At 41.9% G+C, this 27,259-nt stretch overlaps 1 long non-coding RNA gene across 2 annotated transcripts; it reads left to right on the top strand.

Moving 5' to 3' along the window:
• On the top strand, nt 1-27,259 carry LOC310761348. Of its 2 annotated transcripts, none has more exons than XR_014547412.1 (3): nt 1-122; nt 266-345; nt 27,184-27,259. It is a non-coding gene; the product is annotated as an uncharacterized lncRNA (long non-coding RNA). The 2 variants fall into 2 exon arrangements; XR_014547413.1 differs by lacking the exon at nt 27,184-27,259 and adding an exon at nt 5,783-6,153.

Below are 27,259 nucleotides of genomic sequence, written 5' to 3'. Positions count from 1 at the left end.
AAGAAAATGAAAAATATATGCACCTGACCAGGCTCTGCTTTTGGCTGCTGGCAGCCAGCATGGAACCCACTGCTCTCCTTATCTCCATCTGCTGCATTCGTTGTGCCTTCTCCAGTAATTAGGTATCAGCTGATTTTCCTAGTTCTGCACTATTGCTACTCTGCTCTCATTCTCTGGAGGCAAATGTGTGGGGCATTGTGCCCTGCAAGGTCCCCACTCACCTTGGTTGAGCTCCATATGTGCATATATGCTTTATTTCACACAGCTCTTGAGTAACCGGTCAACTCAATCTGTGACTGCAGGCACAGATAACAGCCCTGGATCTCTGATCATGAATTTGATGAAGTGAGTAATTTGAATTCAGGTGTGTCATTTATGTTCACAACTGAAATAAGGAAACATTGTCGGATCTTCACCCAGGGTAGCAATTTGATTCCATTATTTTAGTCACAGCTCATTTTGGTTCACACTAAAGGCCCTCCATTGTTCTTACAGCAAAAATAACAATCCCCCGCCATGTTCTGGTGGGCTACCCAGAGCCCACCTGCCCCTTGTAAACTCAGCACATGGGCTTCAGAGAACACTCCAGCTGTCCCTTTCCCAGATCTTTTCTGGAAGCAAAGTATGTCATTGGCATCTTTACTGGGGCAGCCATAATTTGACCTAAAGGACTTATTTATTATAGATCTTGCTTGTGTATACACTTTATTGAACATGTAAAACACCAGATTAGTCCATAAAAGGGCTAAATTATTAGAACAGGAACTAGCCACTGAGGTTAATGAAAATATAATTAGTGCTGCTTGAGCTACATGCTGTTGAAAGAAGGGTCATAAATCCTATTAATCTCTTTTTCACTCAAAAATTATTGACCTGACAGGCCACAACGGTGTGGTCTATGTGTCCATATAGAGTTGAAGGCTCTTTCTTTCTTTCTTTCTTTCTTTCTTTCTTTCTTTCTTTTCTTTCTTTCTCACTCTCTCTCTCCCTTCCTTCCTTCCTTCCTTCCTTCCTTTCCCTCCCTCCCTTTTGAATCACATTTTCAGTTTGTGTCAAAACAACAGGAGGATTTTTTCTTGATACATATACTGTGTCATATAACTGTAACGCCACAGGCTGGATGTGATGCAGGTTGAAAATATATGTTGGTCTGAGAACAACCAAGAAGAGGCACCCGCACTCTGCAATGGCCTCTGACTAGGCAAAAGCACACGCCACTGAAAGAAATGTGCAGGCCAGGGACCTGATGGCTGAGATGTTCCTGGAGAGGAATGTCCTGGGAGCTCCTGGGATTTAGGGCAGTCTCTCCCAGAATCATCATGCCTGATAGTTCCTTATGTTGACTGAAGGAAAGTGATCTAGGCTTTCCAACCTACCAATCCCTAAGTTCAAAGCTATTGCCCATTCACTGCTGCCAGGGAATTTCCTGGGATTTAGACACATTAAGATGCCTTAGGCATGTTGCCCCATACACTTAAGCATGCATTTGGGTGTGTTACTGATCATTAAATTGCAACTTAATTTTCTTTGTGAACCAGTAGTGTTTTTTATTGTAGTATATTAATTAGTACTCATTAATGATCTTTTAATCGAAATCAGGAAATGTGATGCTAAAATCATTCAACAGCCAATCTTCAAATCAAATTGGGCTGTTAATGGTGGGGGTGGAAGGAGCTGTGGCTTGAGGAAACTTCTAAAATTTCAAAGAACTCCATCAAACGACTTAGCCCTTCTACAAAAATGAACTCTTACCATTGAATAGGTTTCAAATGAGTTCCAAATACTTTGTGTTATCAGAGCGCAATTTACAGAATTAAATGTAGTTAATATTCAGAGCCAAGGCAGGTTGTTTCTTTGTTTACAACAAGATTGGGATTAAGAATAAAGTAAAATGAAATGCCCCCTTCATGGATCACTGCCTTGCCGTGGCGAAGGGACTTGAATAACTCAGAGAAGCTATGAGCTATGCCGTGCAGGGCCACCCAAGATGGACAGGTCATAGTGGAGAGTTTTGACCAAATGTGATCCACCTGGAGCAGGAACCGGCAAGCCACTCCAGTATCCCTGCCAAGAAAACTCCATGGACAAAGACAACAGGCATATAAAAGTTATGACTCTGGAAGATGAGCCCCTCAGATCGGAAGGCGTCCAACATGCTACTGAGGAAGAGCGGAGGGCAAGTACAAGTAGATTCAGAGCTGATGAAGCGGCTGGGCCAAAGCCGAAAGGATGCTCAGTTGCGGATATGCCTGGAAGCGAAAGGAAAGTCCAATGCTGTAAAGAAAAATATTGCATAGGAACCTGGAATGTAAGAACCATGAACCTTGGTAAGTTGGATGTGGTCAAAAATGAGATGGCAAGAATAAATATTGACATCCTGGGCATCAGTGAACTAAAATGGACAGGAATGGGCGAATTCAGTTCGGATGACCATCATATCTACTACTGTAGGCAAGAATCCCGTAAAAGAAATGGAGTGGCCCTCATAGTCAACAAAAGAGTGGCGAAAGCTGTACTGGGGTGCAATCTCAAAAATGATAGAATGATCTCGATATGAATCCAAGGCAGACCTTTTAACATCACAGTAATCCAAGTTTATGCACCAACCACAGATGCTGAAGAAACTGAAATTGACCAGTTTTATGAAGACTTACAACACCTTATAGAGATGACACCAAAGAAGGATGTTCTTCTCATTATAGGGGATTGGAATGCTAAAGTAGGGAGTCAAGAGATAAAAGGAACAACTGGCAAGTTTGGCCTTGGAGTTCAAAATGAAGCAGGGCAAAGACTAATAGAGTTCTGCCAAGAGAACAAGCTGGTCATCACAAACACTCTTTTCCAACAACACAAGAGATGACTCTACACATGGACATCACTAGATGGGCAGCATCAAAATCAGATTGATTATATTCTCTGCAGCCAAAGATGGAGAAGGTCTATACAGTCAGCAAAAACAATACCTGGAGCTGACTGTGGCTCAGATCATCAGCTTCTTATAGCAAAATTCAAGCTTAAACTGAAGAAAGTAGGAAAAACCACTGGGCCAGTAAGATACAATCTAAGTCAAATCCCTTATGAATACACAGTGGAAGTGAGGAACAGGTTTAAGGATTTAGATTTCGTGGACAGAGTGCCTGAAGAACTATGGATGGAGGCTCGTAACATTATACAGGAGGCAGCAACTAAAACCATCCCAATGAAAAGGAAATGCAAGAAAGCAAAGTGGCTGTCCAAGGAGGCCTTACAAATAGTGGGGGAGAGAAGGCAAGCAAAATGCGAGGGAGATAGTGAAAGATACAGGAAATTGAATGCAGATTTCCAAAAAATAGCAAGGAGAGTCAAGAAGGCCTTCTTAAACGAGCAATGCAAAGAAATAGAGGAAAACAATAGAATGGGAAAAACCAGAGATCTGTTCAAGAAAATTGGAGATATGAAAGGAACATTTCGTACAAAGATTACCATAATAAAAGACAAAAGTGGAAAGGACCTAACAGAAGCAGAAGACATCAAGAAGAGGTGGCAAGAATACACAGAGGAACTATACCAGAAAGAAATGGATGCCTCGTATACCCCAGGTAGTGTGGTTGCTGACCTTGAGCCAGGCATCCTGGAGAGTGAAGTCAAATGGGCCTTAGAAAGCACTGCTAATAACAAGGCCAGTGGAAGAAATGATATTCCAGCTGAACTATTTAAAATTTTAAAAGATGATGCTATTAAGGTGCTACACTCAGTATGCCAGCAAATTTGGAAAACTCAGCAGTGGCCAGAGGATTGGAGAAGATCAGTCTACATCCCAATCCCCAAGAAGGGCAGTGCCAAAGAATGCTCCAACTACCGCACAATTGCACTCATTTCACACGCTAGCAAGGTTATGCTTAAAATTCTACAAGGCAGGCTTAAGCAGTATGTGGACCGAGAACTCCTAGAAGTGCAAGCTGGATTTTGAAGGGGCAGAGGAACCAGAGACCAAATTGCAAACATGCGCTGGATTATGGAGAAAGCTAGAGAGTTCCAGAAAGACATCTACTTCTGCTTCATTGACTATGCAAAAGTCTTTGACTGTGTCTACCACAGCAAACTATGGCAAGTTCTTAAAGAAATGGGAGTGCCTGATCACCTCATCTGTCTCCTGAGAAATCTCTATGTGGGACAAGAAGCTACAGTTAGAACTGGATATGGAACAACTGATTGGTTCAAAATTGGGAAAGGAGTACGGCAAGGCTGTATATTGTCTCCCTGCTTATTTAACTTATATGCAGAATTCATCATGCGAAAGGCTGGGCTGGATGAATCCCAAGCCGGAATTAAGATCGCCGGAAGAAATATCAACAACCTCAGATATGCAGATGACACAACCTTGATGGCAGAAAGTGAGGAGGAATTAAAGAACCTTTTAATGAGGGTGAAAGAGGAGAGCGCAAAATATGGTCTGAAGCTCAACCTCAAAAAAACTAAGCTCATGGCCACTGGGCCCATCACCTCCTGGCAAATAGAAGGGGAAGAAATGGAGGCAGTGAGAGATTTTACTTTCTTGGGCTCCATGATCACTGCAGAAGGTGACAGCAGTCACGAAATTAAAAGACGCCTGCTCCTTGGGAGAAAGGCGATGGCAAATCTAGACAGCGTCTTAAAAAGCAGAGACATCACCTTGCCAACAAAGGTCCATATAGTTAAAGCCATGGTTTTCCCAGTAGTGATGTATGGAAGTGAGAGCTGGACCATAAAGAAGGCTGATCGCCGAAGAATTGATGCTTTTGAATTATGGTGCTGGAGGAGACTCTTGAGAGTCCCATGGACTGCAAGAAGATCAAACCTATCCATTCTGAAGGAAATCAGCCCTGAGTGCTCACTGGAAGGACAGATTGTGAAGCTGAGGCTCCAATACTTTGGCCACCTCATGAGAAGAGAAGACTCCCTGGAAAAGACCCTGATGTTGGGAGAGATGGAGGGCACAAGAAGAAGGGGACAACAGAAGACGAGATGGTTGGACAGTGTTCTCAAAGCTACCAGCATGAGTTTGACCAAGCTGCGGGAGGCAGTGGAAGACAGGAGTGCCTGGCGTGCTCTGGTCCATGGGGTCACGAAGAGTCGGACACGACTAAACGACTAAACAACAACAAAAATGCAATGCAATTGTAATTGAAAATATCTAAAATCAGTGACACAGGCACTAATGGACGAGATTCCAGGGAGCAGACAGTGGATCAAGGAAGAAACCTTCAATTCTGCTCTGGGGTTATTAGTTGGAAACTATGGTGGCAACTTTGTATATGCATGAAGAGAGAAACATGCTTCACGTTGCACTTCTCTCCCATTAACTCTGGTCAGTATGGCCAATGGTCAGGGTTAAGAGAGTTGGGGTCAAAAAACATGGGGGGGGGGCAGGTTGTGGAATTTTACTCTGTGCCTTTTATGGCAAAAATAACTTCTGTCCTGGAAGAAAGAGACCAAGAAACTCATAGTCAGGCCATAGAACATCCAATTACTATTGCTTAGCATGTCCCCTGGCACATCAGTTGCTGCATGTGCCCATTTATTCTTCCACTCCTGAATACAACCTCCAGTGTTGCTTTCCCCTTTTTCAAAAAATGTCTAATTTCTTTATTTTTTCTCCTTTTGCATGAACAGGAGCCTCCACATCACCTTGTCAGTGATAGCTCCCGATATTATTTGGGGTTCATAGTGCCACCCTTTCTTTAAAGTCCATTACAACTGATAGGTCTCCGCTTTCTCTTTCCCATATGCAGGAAATTTCACTCTATTTCACTCTATTCTTCAGCATCCCTGAAGGAGCATCTCCTCCCCCATCGTTCTGCCCGGACACTGAGGTCCAGCACTGAGGGCCTTCTGGCAGTTCCCTCACTGCGAGATGTGAGGTTACAGGGAACCAGGCAGAGGGCCTTCTCGGTAGTGGTGCCCGCCCTGTGGAATGCTCTCCCATCAGATGTCAAGGGGATAAACAACTATCTGACTTTTAGAAGACATCTGAAGGCAGCCCTCTTTAGGGAAGTTTTTAATGACTGATGTTTTAACATAGTTTTAATCTTTTGTTGGAAGCCGCCCAGAGTGTCTGGGGAAACCCAGCCAGATGGGTGGGGTATAAATAAATTATTATTATTATTATTATTATTATTATTATTATTATTATTATTATCATCACCATCATCATCATAATTATTATCATTATTATTATTATTACCCTAGGGTTTTCGAAGCAATCCTATGCATATTTAGATGGAATCAAATCCCCTTACATTCACTGGGGCTTGTTCCCAGGTAAGAGTGCATAGGATTGAGTAGCACTGCAATCTGCAGTGCATTCTGACAACTAGTGAAGCTTAACAGTCAGAAAAATGGTACATGAATACTTTTCTGAAGGAGGGATAACGTTCAGAGATAAATAGATTTTTCTCCAATTTCAGCTTGGTAGAAATTGGCCATGTACCTGCTCTCCAGTATTTTACTTTATAGGAATAACTGTTTTGTGCTGAATTTCCCACTGCACCTGGCACACACAAGCCTTAGAGAAAACCAATCCTGCATTATGTGTGGGTGATGCGGAGCTACAGTCCAGAGTTGTTGCAAGGTCATTAGGCTATTCGTCAATCTGCCTAATGAGCTACTCAGCTTTCCAGTATTCAGGTATACAGTTGCTGACAAAGGTCTCTTGCATCATGGTTAGTCACAATTGCTATTCTCACCTGACTTGAAGTGTTCCAGCCATCTGTACTCTTTTATCAGTTTAGTGCCTTCCTCAATTTACAGTTTTCCTTTACTATTAATGTTTTCACGGCCTAGTAAAGCTATCATGACATTGGTTGAATGTACTGTTTCACTACACAATGATGATGATGATGATAGAAGAAGAAGTTGATATGGTTTCTTGGCATCATGAAATATTCTTGCACCGAGTTAGTAGCTTCGTTGTGCATTGCGCAAACAAAGTTTAAGCAAAACAGCAGGTATGCATCCCTTCTTTGGGCCTTTGGCATTCCCAACTGTGCAGCAGGCTTGGCACATACAGTTCTGTGTGCATGAAGGTTTCCCTGCTACAGATGTTTGTGCTGTACACATGGAAGCCGGGTGCTGGAACTGGTCCATGAAGCTCTGCTCCCTGCTCATTCTCTGACTGAGCATGTGGGCAGAATTTGCAAAGAGAGCTTAGTCCATAGGCAGATGTCTAGTTTTTATGCCGCTGTCAGGACCACTTCACCCAGTTGTGGATTTATTTATTTTCCAGAAAACCAGGCAGCCATCTGAGCTCCGCAGCACTGGAGATGATACTTTGAGGCAACTGTGTCAAAGCCTCTTTCCTGTTTCACAGAGAGGCAAAGGCTGCTTCCATGCCTCCTGGAAAACCCACCAGAGAGTTCATAAGACGCCAGCCCTGTGAGGTAGGCTAGGCTGAGAGCTGGTAGTTCAGAGACCAAAACTGTGAAACTGCACAAATTTGGAATATTTGCTGCTTGTTACTTATTAGGGTTGGCAATTTTTTCTGGTCTGCTTATTTGGAGGTTTTCCTGTAAATATCAGAACTGTAGCTTCTTCTCTGTGAATGACATTGCATAAGGACATAAGAAGAGCTCTGCTTGACCAGGCTAAGGGCCCATCTAGTCCAGCATCCACAGCAGCCACCCAGATGTGTGTGAGAAGCCAGTAAACTGGACCTGAGCGCACCAGCACTCTGCCCCCCTGTGCTTTCCAGGAACTGGTATTCAGATACATACCATTGGCAGATTTAGGGCAGGATGACTGGCTCCTCTGCACTGGGCCCTGGAGATGTAAAAAATCACCTCAGAAATCTGTAAAGGAACATTGCGAGAAGCTGTCCCCCAAAGCCACCTCCACTCTGGGCAGGCTGCTGAGTTTTCCCTAAGGCAACTGGGCTCCAAGAGCTGCAACCATGTCAGCCTTCAGCCCCAAATTACACCCCCACTGACCTCTGCCTTCGATTCAGGAACGGATCCACAGCACCTCCGTCATCCTCCACCATCACCCCATGCTGCTCTGCAGATGCCGGCCTGGTCCTGGCGGCACCAGTGGATGCTTCAACTGCTCTGACTCCTCCTTCTCCACACCAACCACTGGGCCCCACACCTGCAGGTGTGCAGCACCACTTGGCTCTATCCAGAGGAGGGAACTGAAGAAAGACCAGCTGCCCTTCTTTAACTGAGCATTGCTAGTTACTTTAGGGACTTGGGGCACAGGCATGTGACACAGTTTTGCATATGCTAATCTATATGCCTAGATAAAGATAAAGGTAAAGGGACCCCTGCCCACTAGGTCCAGTCGTGACTGACTCTGGTGTTGTGGCGCTCATCTCACTTTATTGGCCAAGGGAGCCGGCGTTTGTCCGCAGACAGCTTCCGGGTCATGTGTCCAGCATGACTAAGCCACTTCTGGTGAACCAGAACAGCGCACGGAAACGCCGTTTACCTTCCTGCCGGAGCGGTATCTATTCATCTACTTGCACTTTGACGTGCTTTCGAACTGCTAGGTTGGCAGAAGCTGGGACCGAGCAACGGGAGCTCACCCTGTTGCGGGGATTCGAACCGCTGACCTTCTGATCGGCAAGTCCTAGGCTCTGTGGTTTAACCCACAGCGCCACCCGCGTCCCTCAGATATACCTAGATACTTCTGGTCAAATTATAGTAGTGGCTCAGATGTCACCAGCCTTGCATTTTGTAGTGCGTCCAGCCACCTGTCAGAGACTGGCTGGATGACGAGGAGACGTGGGAAGCACCAACCGGGGAACCCCCAAGGGAAATCCCAGGGGAGGAAGGCTAAGAAATCTGGGATTGGTAGTGGGACACGGAGGAAAGGTCAGAGACGGAAGATTGGGAGGAGGTGGCAGATACTGAAGGGACAAGAGGATTTAGTGAACAGGAGGAACCTGTGGCAGGGAGCAGTTCAGATTCCAAGGCTGAAGCAGAGGAGTGAGGTCAAGAGATTTCAGAATCATCCCGGGAATCGTCTTCTCCTGCTGCAACAATTTTCCCTAGCCCCCGATCTCCAAGAAAGTGCAAGATAACAAGGAGGAAGGAACAGAGGTCAGAGGTGGGCAGAAATAGTTTGAGACTGCTTGGGAAATATCTGGGAGAGAAGGGAAGGGAAGCAGGGACCTTCAGTCCTGGCAACTGCTCTGTGGGGGCAAGACCTACTGGGAAGTGTTGCTGAGTCGTTTGCCATTTCCTTGAATAAAGAGGTAACTTCACTGACAACTGACTCTGCCTCTTCATTCTGAGCTGCATCTGACTCCAGCCCTGAAAGCACCTTGTTAGCAAAAGTGATTTACAGTGGTACCTCGGGTTACATACGCTTCAGGTTACAGACGCTTCAGGTTACAGACGCTTCAGGTTACACACTCCGCTAACCCAGAAATAGTGGTTCAGGTTAAGAACTTTGCTTCAGGATAAGAACAGAAATCGGCCCCGGTGGCGCGGCGGCAGCAGGAGGCCCCATTAGCTAAAGTGGTGCTTGAGGTTAAGAACAGTTTCAGGATACGTACGGACCTCCGGAACGAATTAAGTACTTAACCTGAGGTACCACTGTAGAAACAAACAAACAAACAAAAACTTTTCAAACTTTTTGAAAAGGTAGAAGATCCAAGGCTTGGTACAAAAGACCAGTGACTTGAGACTCCTGGACCACCCCCTGAAAGCATCCCTGCATCCTCATAGAAATTAGCCAGATTACCGGTATGTTTCTTTTCTTTTTTTTTTTTTTGCAGGCCTAGTTAAAATGCAAGTAGAAAACATTGATTTACTCCTGTACCTCAGGTGGTGGCAGACGTACTGTGAAAACTTCGATACTAATGCAGAGCTGAGTCTCTGATACATTGATGTCCATAACTAAAATAAAATTTGTAATATTCAGATAATTATGTCTTTTCATCACATGTACATATAGGCAAAAACATTGTGCTTAATTTTAAACAAAGTTTCCAACCAACAATGTACACTATAGGAATCTGGCAAATCCAAGAGCTTAAGCACGTAGCAAATAGCCATCCCGCCTTCTCTGTGTAGCCCTAGCACTTTTCCTGGCAAAAGGGTTGTTTGCAGCAGCTACAGTTGTTTGAGCTATAAGGGAATTTGAACCCATGCTTGAGGAAAACCATAGTGCTTATGGTTCCAGACATGAATTGTTGATCTCCTAAAGGTCACAGAATTAGTAGCAGTAAAGGGGCATTCTAGGTTTTTCCTGGTAGTTTACTTGTACCTTGTATTGGGGAGTGACATAATATAGGCATTCCTATCATCACTGCATGTTGACAACTGCCTTTCATGCACACGTTATGTGCAGTCATCTTATTGGCCTCTGATTGCCACTTGACAATGGGAAGTATATGCATAATCTGCCTTCATGATGACTGATATACCAGGCTTTTAAAGATACATGACAGGATTCACCTAATAAAACCCATCAGCAAGGGCTTCAGTGTGCCCAATGGGGCTTTCTCCCCTCCTCAGCCCCCCCCCCAGATTATGTTTCTTGCATCCAATAAGAGCATCTGGATCACTCAGAGGCCTGTTCTTTCTGACTAGTCTCTGCCCTTACTTTCTTTGGAGCCAGGTCTACTTGTTTATACCCACAGAAGAGAAAGAAATCCACACATCAATTTTCTTTCTTCCACTAGGCTCTGGATCTGAGGGTGTTGTCCTTCGTGTTTCAGCATGTTCTTAGAGAGAGGTGTAACACTCTAAGTAGTTCAAGTCCCTACAAATAATTTTTTTAGCATATTTTCAACAAAAACACAGCATAGAGGTCTGTCATAACTTACTCTTTCAAGCATCCACAGCACTCTGTTTTCAATACAGGGGCAAAGTGCAACATAACCTTGAGGTATGCTTATTCAGAAATCAATCTCATTTTCTAGTAACACAGCCCCAGTCATTTAAATTTGTGCATGCCATTCAGCTACAGTGAGAGAACAGAAAAAAAACGGGAGAAAGATATTCTGCTTACAAATAGGTAATCTCAAGTAAGATGGGGTGGGGTGGGGGACACCATTTGATTTGGGGGCAAAAGGCTCATATGAGCTCTCTATATGATGAATGTCAAGCTTTCAATGGCCAACAAAACTTGTATAATTTCAACACCTCCACTTCTGTGTGGCAGAAGTGATCCCTCCTAGGGTGTTGTTTTTCCTTCCTATTCTAGCAGAAGGCAGGGATGACTAGCCTGCAGCCAGGGTATTTTGAAGTCTTAGCTAGAATCAAGGAATGGATCCATCATAAACATTATATTGAAGGAGGAGGAGGAGGAGGAAGCCTTCAGAACTAGCTTAGCAGATGCACACCAACAGCTGGGAGTACGCACTGATGGCCAAGCAGAAGACAACCTGCAACATTAATTTGAGTTGTGAAAATAAAGCCGATTTCACTTTCCTCCAGAGACAGGCATGACTGATAAAAATTGTATATCTTTAGAATCTCTGTTCCCTGTAGTCAACGCCACCTGTGACATGGGAACCACAAGGATATGATTGGTGGATGCTGTTCCTGTAGATTATTCTAATGGTTCAAATCAAATGTATTTGAATTCGTAACTTTTTATTGCACATCTTGGAATGCATTTTTCGACCACATGTTGGAACATTTGTGCTCCAAAAAAAGGGAGAAAGAAATGAAATTCCATCTTTATGTTTGAAATTTATGGGAACACAATTAAAATGAGAGGGGTCCAAAGGTATCAAGATAATTACATTTTTCTAATCTTACTAAACAAGATAAATTACCTGCAGGCCCTCTTATAAAAGATGAAATCTTCATAATAAGTGAATTAATCAAGCAGCAGCTTGCTACTGCACATGCATTTATAACGGGAATGATTCAAAGAGTTATTTTATGGGGAAATTAATGGAAGCCGGCTTTTCATTCTTCTGCACCAATTGAAAACCTCAGCAGCCAGCTGCCCACTTGTCAAGAAAACAGAAAGAAGCTGGGAACAAAGATAAATAAAAACACCTTTTCCCTGGCACTTTTGAAGAGAAAAAACAGCTCTCATTTACAGCAGCCATCTGTTTGTTATTTAATATGGGTGAATTACATGCTGTAATGAGTTTGTTTCTGCATCACTCAGTGCAATGGAACACAAGTTCACTCTCATAATGTGCCGCAGTTTTTAAAAGCTAATCATTTAATTGGACACAATAGTCAATGACAAATGGAGATGTAAAAACTCAGCCAGCTGTAGAGTGAATATGTAATCATTGTGAAATCATATTATTTTACACGCATGAAAAGTCCTTAATAGTAGCTGATGTTGGCCTGCACAACGGGAACTAGGAAGGCCACAGTGGCATGATGGAAAACAGCAGTTTGGAAACGGGGGGCGGGGGGAGCCAGCCTTTAATATAATTGGGCCATATTGGGACCCAGACTTGAGCTTCCATTAGGCGAAGGCGACTTAAATAATCTCTAAATTGTTTTCATCGCCTCCCTCAATTTCTGTTTACATTTGTTTTTAACGTTCATGGTTCAGTAGGTGCGATCCAGTGTTTGCTGAGCTTGAAATTATCTGCTCTGTTTTGATACGATATACTGGGCAATTTCCACTGAGCTGCTGATTTTGAACAGAACATTGTGCCCAGATGTGAGGCCAGGCATTCCCAAAGCAATATATCAGTCAGGTATCTTAGGCCTAAAGAGCTTGAGAACCTGCATCACACAGTATGCACAACTTTTTAGAAGGTTAGAACTTGAGATTTGTGCTGCATCAAAATTAAGTGTTTTGTGGAAGGCCTAAAGATGATGGGAGACTTTCCCCCCTCGTCCTGTCCAGTGAAACTCACTTACTGAGTCTCCACTTTGTACCATCAACATCCAACTACATGGAGCAACTACAGGGAAACTCAGAGTGTGATGAGCTCAGAACACATGTCAATTGTTCTCAGGCTTTATGGGGGAGACAGTGTGGGGTTTCAGCTGGCCATTCCATTTTGTAGGATGTTCTATCCTCCCCCTTCAAGTGAAATCTAGCATTCTGTGACAAATGAGAATGCTCAGTCCTCATCAGGCTGTTTTGGGGGTCCTCCCCTAAGATTCTTCTGCAAACTTTGTGCCCCCTCCCCGAATCCTATCCTAAACTCTTTAAAACCCTCCCAACAGTAGCAGGTGGAGTGGTGGGAGAGACTTTCACCTAAGTAATTACCAGTTGCCATTCTCCCCTTCTTGGGTAAGGCTCGAGTGGTTGGTTGCAGACCAGTTCCAGGGTCCCTTGGAGGAAAATGATTTTCTAGATGAACGTCAATCAGGGTTTGGACCCAGTTTTGGCACAGAAACTGCTTTGGTCACCCTGTATGATGACCTCTGTCAGGAGAAAGACAGGGGAAATATTTCCTTCTTAATTCTCCTTGAGCTCTTAGTGGGTTTCAATACCATAAACCATGGTAGCCTTCTGGAGCAGCTCTCCAAGTTAGTGGTGGCACCACTATGCAGTGGTTCTGGTCCTGCTTGGATGGTCGTTTCTAGAGGGTGATGCCTGAGGAGTACTTTTTGGCCTTGTGGAGCCTTCCATGTAGGGTTCCTCAGGGTTCAGTTTTATCCCCTATGCTGTTTAACATCTGCATGAAACCGCTGAGTGGGATCATCTGGAGTTTTGGAGTGTGTTGTCAACAATATGCTGACGACACAGCCCTCTGTCTCTCCTTTACATCTGCAGGTGAGGGAGTGGATGTGCTGGACCATTTTCTTGCCTCGGTAGTGGACAGGATGAGAGCCAATAAACTGAAGCTCAATTCAGATAAGACTGTTAGTGGGTGGATCCCTAGACTGGTGGCCCAGCAGCACCTTTGTCTGGACAGGGATAGCCAAAATTTTGTCATCTGTGGCCTAGTTTTTTTGTTGTCTAACCTCTGGTAACCTCCCAGGTTCAATCCCTTATATTTCCAGGTGAAGCTGGGAATGTCCATTGCCTGGAATCCTGGATAGCTACTGCCAGGTAGTGTAGAAAAAAGTGGGCTAAATGGACCAATGGCAGCCAGTGTGGTGTAGTGGTTAAGAGTGGTAGACTCGTAATCTGGGGAACTGGGTTCGCTTCCCCTCTCCTCCACATGCAGCTGCTGGGTGACCTTGGGCTAGTCACACTTCTCTGAAGTCTCTTAGCCCCACTCACCTCACAGAGTGTTTGTTGTGGGGGAGGAAGGGAAAGGAGAATGTTAGCTGCTTTGAGACTCCTTCAGGTAGTGATAAAGCGGGATATCAAATCCAAACTCCTCCTCTTCCTCCTCCTCTTCTTCTTCTTCTTCCTATGTTTCTAAGAGTCACAGCTTCCATTTCAATTTCATGCATTGCCCAATGTATGCATCATTCCAAACAAAGAATACATCTGTTGACTGCACTTCCCAACTGACATTACCCTTTTGAATTCATTCTGCAATAATCTTTGGGAGACTATGGTTTAGATTTAGGGTTTCTTAAACTCAAGTGAAGTCTGTTACGAATTGTATGGCTCATAATTTTTTAATGAAGTCTGACTACTACATCAGAGGAAGAAGAAAAAAACCAACCTGTGTTGATTAAACGTTTCAGAGGCAGCAAACAGAGTGGAATGATTTGGTATTACCTAGAATTAAAAGACATCCAGGAGTTTTCCTGTAAAGCGACATACCAAAAGCAATATATATTAGAAAAAAGGCATTTGAGAAAGGATTTATATGTGCAGAGAGAGCAACTTGAACATGCCAGACCGCCACCCAGGAAAGAAGATAAAGAAAAAATATGCTGTAAATTAAGAAAACATTCCAAACATACTTCACAAGTACAATCTGGTGGAAACAAATTGTGCTGTGTGTTTCCAGCAGTTGATTAACTGCGAAGTAAGCAAAGTAAATCATATGATGTTCACCTCTAGAAAAGCGAGAAATTAACAAGAGGACAGAAAAACAAACAGGGAGGTTGAAAATACACATAAAGCACAAAATTAGTAAAATATAATGTAATAAATGTAGTTAAAAGACAACATGAACTGAGCAATATGAAAGTCACACCATCATGTATGCTCATGGAGACCAATAAAATATTTGGGTGTTTCATAAACAAATATGTTTTCCTCATCAATTCATTCTTGATGTGTAGGGCTCATGAGAAAGAGAATTAGGCCACTGCAAATGAGCTTGGACAGGTAATATCACAATGGTAAAATTTATCCATTGTGATTTTATTAGTTGTATTTCCTCCCTGCCTTTTCTCCAAGGAGATCCGGGAGGGCTGTGAGGGTCACTCCCATTGTTTTATCCTAACAGCAACCCTGTGAGTAGGTTATGCTGAGAGAGAGAGATTGGCCCAAGGTCACCCAGTGAGCTTCATGGATAAGTGGAGATTTGAATTTGAGTCTCCAAATCCTACAGGTTTGTTCACACATTATGCTGACCACAGGTACAAGCTGTCTCTGTGCATGTGCAGAGGGTGTACTTGTTTACATGTACCATTTATTTCTATAGGGTACACAGACTGTACATGCAAACATAACATGTATGTTATTTGTGCACCCAGGTACATATTTTTTATTATTCTGTTGCTTTCCTCACAAAAGTGATTCAAAGCAACTTGTAAAAACACCAAAACACTAAAACCAAGTATAACAAACAACCAAACACACACACACCCTAAAAACAGCGGTATACAGATAAAAGACCACACCACTAAAGGCAGCCACAGATTGAATAGTGAAACACAAAAATGTTGTGTTAAATGTTAAAAATTCACCTAAAATACAAAATCGGTAAAAAGCAATGTAATAAACACTTATTGAACACTGGTTTAGATTGCCCTGGTCCTGATTCATACATAGACATAACATTGCACAATTTGTAATGTATAATGCTCTTCATTATTTTAAAAAATCACTAAGTGGTATACATAAAACAATGATATACGTTATCAATAATCCATTCCCTCCCCTTGTGCCTTTCCCCTTTCTGTTGAATATATGCTATTAAAGTGACAGAACAATCACAACCACAACTGCTTGTGCAACAAATATCCCTGCTTTGAATTCTTGTTTTATCTCTAATGTGAGCAAGTATATAAAGGCTAAGCGCTGAGCATTGTTGAATCAGAAATGTTGGACTGTGTTACATGAAGGGGCTAGAGGCTTCTTCAGAAACTTAAGGGAAGAGCAGTGGGCATCACTAATCACTGCTACTGGGAAGCAGTAGAAATCTCTTGACAGGCTAGGCCTGCATAAATACTAGGAACTTTGGCTTGGTCAACAAATGCAAAGAAATCCCCTGAAGGGACTCTTGAGATAGAGAACAGGTGCTCTGGGGTGGCATTTAGGTAGAGCTGCCCACAGCCCCTGCTTAAATTCGATATACTGGTCAACTTTGCTCCACTAAACATTTCTGTCCCATGAGGTGTAAATGGGCAAAACAGTAAACGATGGCAGCTTCTCCCTGGAACAAATACAGAATTGGGAAACTTAGTTTGGGTTCAGTGCTGAGTAATCATAAGAGGCCATCTTTAAAAAAATAATAATCATTTTTATTTTTTATTTTGCAAATGTGGGTTAAAACAATGCTGTTTCATAAAATGTGTTTTGTGCTCAGGAACTAATTCCAATGAATACAATGTGTATATATCATATACACATTGGGTACACAGTGAGCAGGGCCCAGATTCATTTCTGTACAGTGGTACCTCGGGTTACAAACACTTCGGGTTACAGACTCCGCTAACTCGGAAGTAGTACCTCGGGTTAAGAACTTTAACTCAGGATTAGAACAGAAATCGCACGGTAGCCCCGTGGGGGCAGCGGGAGGCCCCATTAGCTAAAGTGGTACTATACCTCAGGTTAAGAATGGTTTCAGGTTAAGAACGGACCTCCAGAACGAATTAAGTCCGCAACCAGAGGTACCACTGTATTTTGAAGGGCAAAGCCACAATGGATATACACGGTTGCTCCCATGGTCAGTGCCGATGCTGCTCGTAGGCAGGGCAACATCTGGCTGGATGAGGGAGGAGGCAATATACACTGATGTCGGTCATTCAGATTTATGCAGTCATCAGGGCAGGAGCCAGGCATCCACGTGGACCCCTTCGTCCTCTTCATATTTCCAGCAGTTGCACAGTCCATGCTTGGCCTGGTGATGTTGGGTTGATGTAAACTTAACTCAAAATTGGATTTAAGATTTCTCTGGCTTATAAATAAAAAGAAGAGTTGTATTTTATTGTGCAGAAGGAGATGGGGCAGATGATTCCCTTCAAGATTAATATATACCAGTTAAACACAGTCATATTTAAAACCAGACATTTCTACATCTGCTGGAAGTATTGCCCATTATTTCAAACTTAAACCCATCATATTCACGAGAACAAAGAAAACAAAATTCAGCTTTTCTCTCTCCTATAGATAAAGTGGCACCAGCACCCAGGCTAGTACAAAATCTGATTTGCTCTCATTTGGTAAGTTGTATGATTGATGTGGAAGAGTGTGAACTGAATTTCAGCCATTTCATATGTCCCTAGCTATAATGAAGTAATGATATAGACTCCAGTAACTTACAGGCTTTCTCGTATATTTGAACATCCCATAACTTACTGGCTCCAGAGGCTACCATGAGTTATATCACAGTTCTGTCCTATAGTCTCCAGAACTTGTAACTCACTATCAGCTACAAGCAATTTCATTTATTTAATGTTTTTGTAGTCTTTTGTAGTCCTTCCCCCACCTTTTTTTTACTTTCTCTTTCCCTCCTCTCTCTGTCAAACACACACACACACACACACACACACACACACAGGCTTCTGAAAAGTGTGATTAACAGAAATATGTTTAATAGGTTGCAGAAATGGATGTCAGTTGACAAAACCATAACCTGCAAATGATTCAGTAGCATGGGTTCAAATTAAATAGTAACTTGAATTGTTCTAAAGCCCTTCTCATGGTTCTTTATTTGGACTTGGAACAGAGAGCCCTTCAAATGGAATATTCTTTCAAACAGGCCTTGAAACAGAAGACTGTTCTCTATGAAGTAGAACATGATACATGAGCACCCTAGTGTCAAAACATTTGCAGAACCAGATTACCTTGCGCATTTAGTCTTGTTTGGGGAAAAAATATCCAACAACAAGCCTAAAACAGGTCGCTAGCCATTTTAACTTGCATTATTCCATATTACAATGTTTTAAAAAAGAATTCCATATTGTGAACTCTAGTTTATAGCGGGATGTAGTAATGGATCTTTTTTCTAGGAGAGAAATTGTATGAAATTTTGCTAGGTGAGCAAATTTGCATTCCCTCCACTTAATAAAAGCTTGCCAAATCTGTGAACCGTGATGGAAGATATTAATTAAAGTCCATGCACAAATTAAGATGGGGAGGGGGGAAATCAGAGCACCAAGAAATAAATTAAGGGATCCTGTAACATAAAAGCAGCTAGGAAGCCCTGGAGTATTGTGGGAGTAATAAGCACAAGAAAAGATGACCATCACACAGGAGGAGGAGTGAGTGAACCAATGTGTAACAGACAAGCTGGCTCTAAAGGAGAAAAGCTTGAAATGCTGATTTCAGGGTCAGTAGAAACTCCTCCTGAACTGGGTGGAAGTAGGGCTGCTGTACCTTTTGTGCCTTTGCATTTGTGAATTGAAGACTGTTTCTTCTAGAAGGTGTTCCGTAAAGAGAAAGGAAAGGGTCAGGCAATTGACCTCACACCTCAGGTACTGTTATCCCAGTGGTGTGCAATAGGTAATATATATTTTCCCAGAGCGAAGATGACAACTTCTTATTTTCAGGGTCTACACTATTCTCTGGACAGTGATCCATGAGACAGAAATTCAGTTTTTGCCGATTCCAATATGAACTGATCTGATTTGTATCTCCTGGATGAATGTGGAAGCTGTAATGCAGTTGTTCCCTGGCTTTCATAATTCTCAAATAACCCAGTGCTGCTATGTTCTCTTTCTCTTTTTCTCTCTCTCCCCCCACCCCCCTTATGTTGAAATGGAATGGAATGGAATGCATGCAAAAGGTGACATGGCTTGGAAATCAATCTTTCCACCCACCTGTATAATAAAGTTTGCACCACGCTGCAGCAAGAGCTTCACATCTATGGAAAACACACACACAGAGTGCATAGTTGGCATGACATTTGAAATCCCACAAAGGTTTAATAAAAATATGTGAATGATTCCTATTGCATGCAACTTGACAATATTTTTTTCCCTTGCATGCAAACATTTTACCATACCCTTGATTAAAATTTGGAAGGCTTGCCAGATATGTAATACCTTTAGGCTAAATCTAGCTCCCAGACTTCCAGTTGATTGTTCCCACCCTATAGGATTTTCCAGATCAGCCTGGTCAGCCAGTTAGTTGGCTACCTTAGGCAACTGTTTTCTACGTACTGCCTCTATGCTTGGGGAAGCCCTGGTTGGCCTTGGAACATTATAAAAAAATATATGCAGTGATGGAAGCAATTATTCAAAATGATTTGCAAAGTCTCTGTTTTTGCCATGTAGAAACAGTGCTTTTGAAATTTTTGGATTTTCTAAATGATTAGAAAGGTTTTTTGTTTTTTTAAAAGTGCATCCTGATTCAAAGCACATTTAATTGATGGATTTCAAGTAGAGAATTCCAAGACTGGGCATGCAAGATCACCCACATTTAGTAAACTCACATTGTTATTTGAATTCAGTACAGCACTACCTAGGGTTCTTCACTGAACCATCCAAGCACTTTTATATATGATTCATTTGAATGTTTAACTTTAGTAGCTCAAAGAGTGATGATCATTCTCACTGAAGTCCACAGCTCCTCAGATATTCAAATCAGAATTTTTTACTTGTTATGCAAATCTGAAAACTTTTTGTACCACATGGTTCATGCCCATTAAATAGTGCTTTCTGTAAGAAAACACAGAAATAGAGATGTACAACCAAGGTGCACATTTTTAGTGCTTTGAATTACCACCAGAACATAAAAATAGTGTGTATTGCTTTACTCTAATCAGACTCATTTTTATGTGACTGTTGAAAGCCCTTTTACATTCCTTTCTAAGTCTGGAAGTCTGTGTATAAAACTGGTTGGGGGGGGGAGCAAAGTGAAGACACCTGCTGGCTTATAACACAAATACTAAAATATCTTAGAGCCTGCTGAAAGGCGAATTGGAACAATATGTCATTACTGAAGGCTTACTTGCAAGTTCTAATGTATTATAATGAAAACAGTATGACAAACCTAATGAGACAGTGAAGATTTGGGTAATTGTTCCTACAATGTATGGTAACTTTTCCAGCCATTATTGGCAAACATAAAACCTAATGAGATTTTATTAATTTAAATGCAGTACATCTGCAAAACATTTCCTTAGCTTCATTCTCCTCTGATAATCGTCCTTTCCACAAAAGCATGATCCTTTTAAGTTAATTGTTCTCTGTTGTATATTTTGTCTAAACAAAATGTACAGAAGACCTGCTACAAATACACATTAAGCACAATGTTTACTTTTGGGATAGATATTCCTCCCAATTTGATCTTCCCTTCTTCTTTACAGAAACATTTCACAGATCAGTCATTATGAATAGTATGGCCTTGCTGTGTGTATATGTAGCGGATGGGAAGAAATCTGCCTCTAGAAGGGGTCTGCAAATCATTTTATTTCCAGTCCACATCACCTCACATGTTCACTCACAAACCCACTTCATTTCCACATTAATCTTCAATTTTTAAAGAAATCAGTGCATCAATAGGTGCATTTAATACTTTTTAAAATGTCTACGCAGACCTAAGTCCTGATGAATTAAACGTGCCTTACCTATCCCTGGTAAATTGAGTTATGATTGCAGCTTAAATATATTTTCCCTTAAAATACTCCTTCCTAAGTACTATTCTGGAATTCATTTGGCTTGTGCTTAATTGATATGAAGGACCTTATCTTCTGTGTGTTTTGTGAGTGTAACTGACATGTTCCATTATATCGAAGTCACTTGAGCTTCCCTCAAAATTCCTTGGGTGATGATGATGATTTATTGAATTTATATACCGCCCTATGCCACGAAACTTGCTCCCCAAGGGGGACAAGGAGAGATGTCCTCCAAGCATTCACTAGTTTTTATCAAAATCTTTTGGGTTTTCGCCTCAAAAAGCCTCAGGAACTTCAGCTGAGGAGAAAAACCCGTATCTCACATGAGTTTCGAATTTAAACATCTCAGTAATGAGCCACTACCCAAATTATGCCCAGCATAAAATATCAGCAGGATCTATAACGTTTTTGAGGAACAAGAGATCCTTCAGGGTATTATATCCCTGGGTAAGCATATGCATTGATTCTGAAGAATGACAAAAATATTTAAATACAGAATCAATTTGACCACCAATAACATAATCATGCTGGCACGTCAGCTTTAAACATGAGTACTGACATATTGGCCTCCCATGTCAGCTGCATCAGCAGCACAGACAAAGCCTCTTGTTCATCACACCACGTTGGTTGATGTGTTGGTAAATCTCATCCTTATAATTTATTGAGTGAGAAGAGTTACAGCCTGCCGTTCAATCAAATGATCCTCAAGGCAGCTTTGGACCAAGTCAGAATTTTTGGCCAGCTGGCTGTTTGGCTAGAGAGGACGCCCTTATTGTCTGCTCCAAACTGCATGGAATGGGACGATGGCTTGTTAAACAGGTGAATTGGTATGACTGGTCCCTTTGGCAGGTAGGTCCATGGATGGAAACAGGCCAGCTTGGTGACCTCCTTAAGCACCTTGCAGGTGATGGGTGGTTCCTGAGACCTGCAGCTCGGGGTTTTAGGACCAGGGCAGGCACAGATTGCCTTTGAGACAACTCGTCTCAAAGAGGTGCAGGAAAACCTCTATACTTGCCTTCAGTGTGAGGATGGTTTTGGAGGCATGAGGAATTGCCTCTCCTTATCCCAGCAGTGGCTGGTTGCCCTTACAGCTGCAAGCATTTGCCTGAAATTTGGTTATTTAGTTCCAGCACAAATAACTTTCCTTTTCACCTCTGCACCCAGGGCAACTTATAATTTCCCAGTACTGCAAATCTTAAGGATGGCCCGTGAAACAGTTTCTTCAGTTGCCATACTCTTTAGGTGCAAATGTAAATACAACGCATGTGGTTTCCTGGGTGAAATAGACCCGTGACGGAGCCTTGGTGCAGCTGCAGAATTGGGCTTGTCCGCACACAGCACCTGTTTGCATTTCGTCTTGTCAGCAGGGCTGGCCATGTCAGTGCAACTTGCTTCAGGTGGCAACATGGTGTGTGTTTGTGTGCATGGTGGCAGTGGAACATGATTGCAGTAACTGGTGCTTGAATGGCACAGGGAGGCTTATTAAAGTGTTGGCCATAGCAGGGGTGAGGGGGTAATCATTTGGGCTCTGCATCAGGCAGCAAAATGTCCTGAGGGGGCAGAGCTTTTTGGACTGGGGTGACAATTTCTGGGGTAACCAATGTAGTGCACTCCACAAAGGCCTGTGCAGAAGTGAGGGGCAGTCGGGTACACTTGCCCTGGGCATCAGAAGGTTAAGTTGGATGGAGGCCCCTGCTAGGGACTTGCTGCTTTTTTGTTTGAGTTTATAACTTTATTCTAACAAGACTCCCACTCACATCAGTCCCAGGGCAACATGGTGAATGGCCTGGAGTGATGGGAGTGGTAGTCTGGCAAAATCTGAAAGGCGCTATGTTGGCTCCCCTATTATCATAATTGGGCCGTATTTCTCAAATATTTCTGAAAACAGGTAGAATTCCTGAAATATTTCAAAGTGTGTTAAGTGCCCCATCCTTAAACATTCACTAAACAAAATCCATTTCTGGGAAACTCAATCTTACTATAATCACTGTCAAATTTATGATAGGACACTCATACACTCTTGCTAACATTTATCTGAAAACCCACTCATCCAACTAACTTTTATTTGTACCTAATTTTCTTCCTCGGTATCTTTCATTTCTGGTCAGCATGTCATAAAGGGATGACAGGAAAAGCTTTGACTTTGTGAGCCTAGATGAAAGAACATTTCTAAATGAACTCACCCAGAAGATGGCCGTTTCATAGTGCTAAAAGCAATGGAGCTGTCATGAAGTTCAAAAATTATATTGGCTACCCTCACAATAACTAGAATGAGAGCCTAACCACTTACCCCTCAAATTGTGCAGGACACATGGAATTTACTGTGCTTTACCAATGACTGTAGCAAACAATCTGGCCAAAATTTAAGTTCTCTTAGTCTCTTACTCTAACCTAGAGGCGAATTTAAGGGAGTGTGGGCAGGTTGCCTGCACTGCGCGTCAAGCTGAAAGAGTACTGCAGGAGGTGCTGCAATAATTTCAAACAATGGAAAGCAAGAGGCAGGGGGTGCCACATTTTGGTGTTGCACAGGGTGTTGCTAAAATTTTAAAGTCCAAAGTCTGCTACTACTCTAACCTACCTTACAGGGTTTCTGTGAGGATAAAATGGGGAGAAAGGAACATATACATTGTTGTGAGCTCATTACAGGAAAGGCAGGATATAAATAGAATAAATAACTAAATTTCAATGACTCAGAAAGAGTTTTGGCTTTATCTTCTTCTTCTTCTTCTTCTTCTTCTTCTTCTTCTTCTTCTTCTTCAATCACTTGTAGTCGAGTAAGATTGTCTTTCATGAACACAGTCTTAACAGTGAGTCCGTAAGTGACTGTGGAGACCAATTCTGGAGCCACACAGTCTTACACAGTGGGGACATAGGTTTCCGGGGTGGGGGTGGGGTTAGTTGATCACAGTGAGGGTTTGTCAAACATGCCGCCTTCTTGGCACGTTTCTCCCTTTCATCCTGAGTCTGAGCGTCTTCAAAGTCCATGATGCCTTTGGTAAAGGCTGTTCTCCAATTGGAACGCTCGCAGGCCAGTGTTTCGCAATTGTCAGTGTTTATACCACATTCTTTTAGATTTGTCTGGAAAGAGTCTTTAAACCTCTTTTGCTGACCACCAGCATTATGCTTTCCATTTTTAAGTTTGGAATAGAGCAGTTGCTTTGGGGGATCCTGAGCTGACCCCACCATGTCCTTGAAATGACCCATTTTCAGGCTGTCTGCCAGGTTCACCACACAGTAAGCAGAGGAATGACTTTGCTTAATTCATCCCCCATACCCCATAGCACCACATAAGCAGAGTTTGGACGAAAGCCTTAGATCATGTAGCAGTTATGATTCATTCATTTATTTAAGCTATTTATTTACCGTGTCTTTCATAAAGCAGGGAAGCTCTCCAGCAGCTAACCATTATAACATGGATATATGAAGCTATGGCTGCCTAACTGAGTAGCATGTATTGCTGTTTTGCCAAATTGTTCAGTTCCTGTTTTAACTTCTGTTGTTGACTAGGGCTATTTGAAGAAAGACCCACTAGGGTATACAGTACATGTTTTCTTAATAAATACATAAGTAAAATTAATAAAACATATATTAAAAACACCCATGGTGGCATCCAATGTCATGAAAGTGGACTTACTTCCACGCAACAAAACTTCAACCTGCATATACCTTGTGCCCCCTACAAATCTGCTCTGGAGGATTGTCCGTGGATTTTTCTGGGGGCTGGGGCTGCAGGCCCTTCCACCAATGGTGTGCATGTTGGGACTTTTGACTATGTGCAATCTGATGCAACTTTCCACAGAAGCAATTAAGGAGTTGACCAAAGGCCAAGAAGACTGAGAAGAGGGAGTTATTCTGCCTAGAGATATGGGACCTTGGATACAACTCTGCTATTGGCTGAGGTCTCCACATAGGCACGATGACTCATGACCTTCCTTGTTGGTTAGTTGGTTGGATAGTGTGTGTTCTGAGAGTCGTTTGGAGTTTGTTCAGTGAGAGAGTTAAGATCCGTGTCTGTATCCTGTATATAGAAACTTGTGAGTCTGCTGTAAATAATAAACACCTCTAAGTAACCAAGTTACTGGTAGCAGCGTCTTGTTCCTGCTTCATCCTACCTGCCTGCAACTGATTGCTTCTGGAAGTCTGCGTATGCTCTGCTATATTCAACTGGGTCTGGCTAAGATCCTGCAACAGGTTAAGGTTGTGAAACATCAATAGTGCATTCAACTGCTAAATGGACACCTTTGGATTTCACCCCCTTAAGCTTTAGTTTTCTTAACAGTGCCTAACTCTTTGGGATTATGGCCACTAACCATAATGCAGTTATCCCACCCACAGAGATGCAATTCTCAGAGTTCCCTGTGTCAAGGGATTGATTGTGAAAACACTCTTGAAATTGTAGCTGGGGGGGGGGGAATAAGAGTTGCCTAATAACTTTCAGCCACTTTGGCCACCTCATGAGAAGAGAAGACTCCCTGGAAAAGACCCTGATGTTGGGAAAGACTGAGGGCACAAGGAGAAGGGGACGACAGAGGACGAGATGGTGGGACAGTGTTCTCGAAGCTACCAGCATGAGTTTGACTAAACTGCGGGAGGCAGTGGAAGACAGGAGTGCCTGGCGTGCTCTGGTCCATGGGGTCACGAAGAGTCGGACACGACTAAACGAGTAAACAACACAATAACTTTCAGCACCCCTAGGAAACAACAGGACCAGTGATTCTTTGCCATGGGAAACCATGGCTATTTAAAATGGTATGATACTGCTTTAAATGGTTAATATAGATGGGGGAAGAGTTACTGATAGCTGATGTCCCTGTTCAGCAAACTGGTGGACTTTTTTGTAAACCACTTTGAGGTTTTTTATTTGTTTTTAACAATCAAGCAGTGTTTAAATTTTATGAAATAAAAAATAAAATAAAAATAAAATATGTGGTGGGCAGCACTGTTAATTATGGGATGCTAACTGGCCTGTATGCAGGACACACATTCTTACACTAGTTGTATTACCATTCAGAATCCCATGGTGCCATATTACAAACTGATTTTAAAAGTCCCCTAAGTTTCAAAAATGGTTTGTCACGTGGTATAGGAGGTGGTTTTTGAGATGAGGGTCACAGTTTAAGAAATCACAGTTGCCAGCTCCTTTGCTGAGCTGAACTACCGTATTGATGAATCGGAAATAATGGATATTTATCTCATAAATACCATTGCTGATCCACATAGTTAATCCTTACTGGTAAATGTATGTGTTTCGCTCCATATCCCTGTAGACAAATTCTACAATGATAGCTAAACACTGTAACATGGGCATGTCTTTTGATAGAATAATATTTGGTAATACTTATTTCCATGACCTTTAATAGAAAGTTATATAGTTTGATGCTGAATAGATTTAACCCACCTAAATCAAGAGCAGATGGTTGCTTGCCTCAACCAAGACTTCAAAAGGGAAGAAAAATTCTTTCCCCATTTACTGTGAGACCTCTCATTCCTAATCCACATGCTGTTTTTATAGTAGTAGAATAATGTGTAATAAATTCATAGATTAAACAGCACTCTATCCAAGTATAATCAATCAAAAATGACAGCTGATTGATTTCTTTTGTAAATGAGAATATACTTATTGTTTAATTGATTTCAGCATTCTCCAAAAGGTGATTTGAAAGTCATAATTCAAATGCAGCTTAGCTGTAGTTTTAGTAAGATTTTTACATAAATAAAAAATGTTATTTTTGACAATGCTGATCGTTTCTTCCTTTCTCTTTTTTTAAACTCTGTGACAAGGACATTTATAAGACTCATTTAGTCTAGAAAGGATACTACAATTTGCATGTTCATCAAGAGGTTTATGTTTTAAAACTCCAGGAACATTTCCCCACTTAGATACATCCTGTTAAAGCATAACTTTGAATGAACATCTGAGTGTAAGTTATATCGTTAGGAAAAGGAATCTCCCTTGGGTCTTGTGACTGTAGAATTTAGGTACCATAAAAAGCAAGAAACAGATGGCAAAGCAACACAAAAGCATTTTAAAATAAACATTAATACAAGTTGGGATACACATCTTATTAGGAATGCAGTTTTAATCATATTAACTGTTGTTGACATTGCTACTTCAACTGCTTCATGGGGCTTGATGGAGAAAAATCCCTAATTAATGTGGAATATGATGCATGTACAGTATTAACATATATTATTTACTTTAAAAGAGTCCTTTTTAAAAAAAAAAGATAGTACTACATTGGGTTCAGAAAACAAACTCAATAAATATTTCCAATTACTCCCATATCTTCCATCTGTTTGTTGCAAATGCTTTGCCATTTTCTTATTCAAAAATATTCTAGCATATAACAAGGTAGTCTTTAATTCTTTTTCAGGGTAGAATGCTACCATTCAGGTCAATGAATAACCATTTTAATTGACAATCTAAGCATGCCACAACAAATATCCTGA

This window comes from Podarcis filfolensis (assembly GCF_964270895.1).
Source record: "Podarcis filfolensis genome assembly, chromosome: 4".
Classification (NCBI taxonomy): domain Eukaryota; kingdom Metazoa; phylum Chordata; class Lepidosauria; order Squamata; family Lacertidae; genus Podarcis; species Podarcis filfolensis.
This window is presented reverse-complemented; position numbering and strand designations above follow the sequence as displayed.